The sequence below is a fragment of the Alosa pseudoharengus genome, unplaced genomic scaffold (genome assembly GCF_046254945.1).
Source record: "Alosa pseudoharengus isolate Yale_2024_CS ecotype anadromous, Long Island Sound unplaced genomic scaffold, YU_APseudo_1.1 YU_APseudo_1.1_scf_21, whole genome shotgun sequence".
In the NCBI taxonomy this organism is placed as follows: Eukaryota; Metazoa; Chordata; class Actinopteri; order Clupeiformes; family Clupeidae; genus Alosa; species Alosa pseudoharengus.
In genome coordinates, this window is record NW_027468674.1 from 4,364,145 (window position 1) to 4,367,150 (window position 3,006).

General features: G+C 48.4%; 1 protein-coding gene across 1 annotated transcript in view; it reads right to left on the reverse strand.

Moving 5' to 3' along the window:
• Positions 1-1,067: 1,067 nt before the first annotated feature.
• LOC143137478 (UNC93-like protein MFSD11) overlaps positions 1,068-3,006 on the reverse strand; it is a 14,857-nt gene continuing 12,918 nt past the window's right edge. The window contains exon 14 of the mRNA XM_076297694.1: positions 1,068-3,006. This exon is cut by the window's right edge and continues 1,077 nt beyond it. The gene's annotated coding sequence lies outside the window, so the exon portion shown is untranslated.

Consider the following 3,006-nt stretch of genomic DNA (forward strand, 5'->3'; position numbering starts at 1 on the left):
GGCAATGGCAGAGGAGATTTGGCAAATGTTTCATGAGCGCAACCCACATAGTCAGCGCTGCTGCTCCTTACACAAGATGTATTGCCAAAAAGCACAGAGTTATCACAGAGAAGTGGCGAACACGAACGCACCCTCACACACTCGAGCAGGAGGCTGGCGTCAGCTGAAGGGGCCGGCTCAGAAATCTGTTGCTATGGGAGACAACAGCCGCAGTGTCCACTCAACACTGCACACATGTGGGCTGACCAACCATCAGAACTGAGCCAGAGTGTTCAAAATGCTAATAAAATGCTAATCTCCCATAGCAGGGCAAAGGCTCATGGGAGGTGTAGTTCTAGAATCAGTCCACATATGCGAACAGTGAACGCCTTACAGCTTCCTCCTCAGTAGCCATGTTCATCCAGAGGAGACTTAGAGATTTGTTTGTTACTCAAAAAACACGACCATATTCTGTTCTAACATATTAGCCCCACTACCCCAACACTGTGTTCTAGCATATTAGCCCAACACTGTGTTCTAACATATTAGCCCCGATAGCCCAACACTGCGTAGCATATTAGCCCCACTACCCCAACACTGTGTTCTAACATATTAGCCCCAATACCCCAACACTGTGTGTTCTAGCATATTAGCCCCAATACCCCAACACTGTGTGTTCTAACATATTAGCCCCACTACCCAATCACTGTGTGTTCTATATTAGCCCCACTACCCACTACCCCAATACTGTGAGTTCCAGGGCTGTAGTACTCGAGTCCGGTCTTGGACTCGAGTCCGTTTTTCTATGGTCTCGGACTCGCTAGTATTTGGACTTGGTCTGGTCTCGGTCTCTGCCACTGGTCTTGCCAAATATGGCTTTTGGACTCGACTAGTCCTGGTCTTGTACTCGAAAAAGGGTGGTCTTGACTACAGCCCTGGTGTGTTCTAGCATATTAGCCCCAATACCCCAACACTGTGTGTTCTAACTTATTAGCCCCACTACCCAGTAGCCAATGCTCTGACCCTTTCAATCTGTTCCCAGAGGGTTTCCAGTTGAAACATTCAAAACCAACACAGATACTTTGAAATGAAAATTAAAACTTTTTATTATTATTTTGCAGTAAAAGGAGGATCCCCAGGGCACACAAAAGTTAACGATGCTTTTTATATTTTATGCTTTTTATTTCTGAACGGTGCAGCAAAATGACTAACGTTTCAATGTAGGTTACATCTCCATCAGAGTCCATGGGAGAGAGGCCCTGTCCAGTTAAAATGTGAACACCCTCAGGTGTGGGAAAAGGGCCGCACCTACAATTAGCCCGTGGCATCCCTGGGCCCACTCTCACTCCAATCTTCAGCCAGAGGGGGGCGTCGGCCCGTAAAAAGACAAATATGTGGTATAAAATACAATCATATAAGAAACACAAGACAATTAGAGTTCCAGTGCAATAATAAACAGATCATTACACATTTCAAAGCATCATGAGTTTTTTTTCGTCAATCCCCTCTATGACTTGTAGCGTATCAGAGCCAGCGTGGATGATCTGAGGGAAGGAACCCCAGTCCACTCACTTTAAATACTCCAGGTCTACAGGAAACCAGATCAACTTAATCCTCCACTTAGACCTCGAGACTCAAGTGTGTCAAGTGTATGGATCCAATATGCCTCCTTCCTGCATATGGGGTTTTTCAATGATGTCCGTGGTCTGCCCCAGAATCTGAATGATGGGGAACCGTGGTCTGCCTGCATTTTTGCATTAGCATAATTAGCGTTTTGAGTTCGTATCGCCATTTTGACCTTGGAAGCGTGCTGCAAGTGTGTGTGTTGAGTGTTGGAAGCGTGTGTTTTGAGTGTTTGAAGCCTGTGCGTGGAGTGTTGGCAGTGTATGTGCTGAGTGTTGGAAGTGTGTGTGTGTGTTGAGCGTTGGGCTGGGTATTAAGTAGTGCTGTGTGTCTCAGGGAGCGGCAGCTTACACCATGCAGCTGTACGCCAGTACTGAGTTAGCATGGCCCACTAGCCATCAGCGCTGCATAAGCATGGCTCACTAGCCATCAGTGCTGTGTTAGCATGGCCCACTAGCCATTAGTGCTGCGTTAGCATGGCCCACTAGCCATCAGCGCTGTGTTAGCATGGCCAACTAGCCATCAGCGCTGCGTTAGCATGGCCCACTAGCCATCAGCGCTGCATTAGCATGGCCCACTAGCCATCAGCGCTGAGGGCTCATTCAGGGGCAGCCGTGGCCTACTGGTTAGCACTTCGGACCTGTTACCGGAGGGTTGCCGGTTCGACACCAGAGAGTGTGCATTGCGACACCAGAGAGTGTGCATTGCCCGTCTGGTTTGTGGCTGCGGCGTTGCGTTTCATGTGAGAAACGTCCCTGATGTGGCGCTGCTGCAGCCAGTCTGATTATTAAAATATCTCTTCACTGTTGAATGGAAACGCTTCCAACACGCTCGCGTGAAAATAGGCACCAGTCCTATTTGTAGCATGCGCGCGTTTTCAGCACGGCTCAAGCCTCACCTGAGACGTGCGTGTCACGCAGGTAGTGTGCAAGCTCTAACATGTTAACATGGGAGCGGAAATAAAAACATACAGGTAACGCAGCTGACAGGCAGTCGCCACGCTTGTGGTCTGAATAGGGCCAGTGTTCAAAATGCTAATCTCATAGCACAGCAAAGGCTCATGGGAAGTGTAGGCCTGGCCAGTTCTAGAGTAAGCCTACATATGCAGTGCTCACAGTAGGAGCATGAGGAGGAAGTGTAGTTCTGTTCTTCTCTTCTCTTCACTCCTGGTCTCCTCAATCTAGTCCTCTCATGTCCAGAGAACTCAGAGATTCGTTTGTTACTCACAAACGCACGGCCATTATGCTAACAAACACACACATGGCCATCATGCGAACACACACACACACACATCCATTATGCTAACACACAGGCATTCCTGTCCGACATCTCATCCTTTCAGGAGAGGCGTTAGTCAGAGTGACTAACACAGGCGCGCACACACACGAGGCACAAAGCAATGCA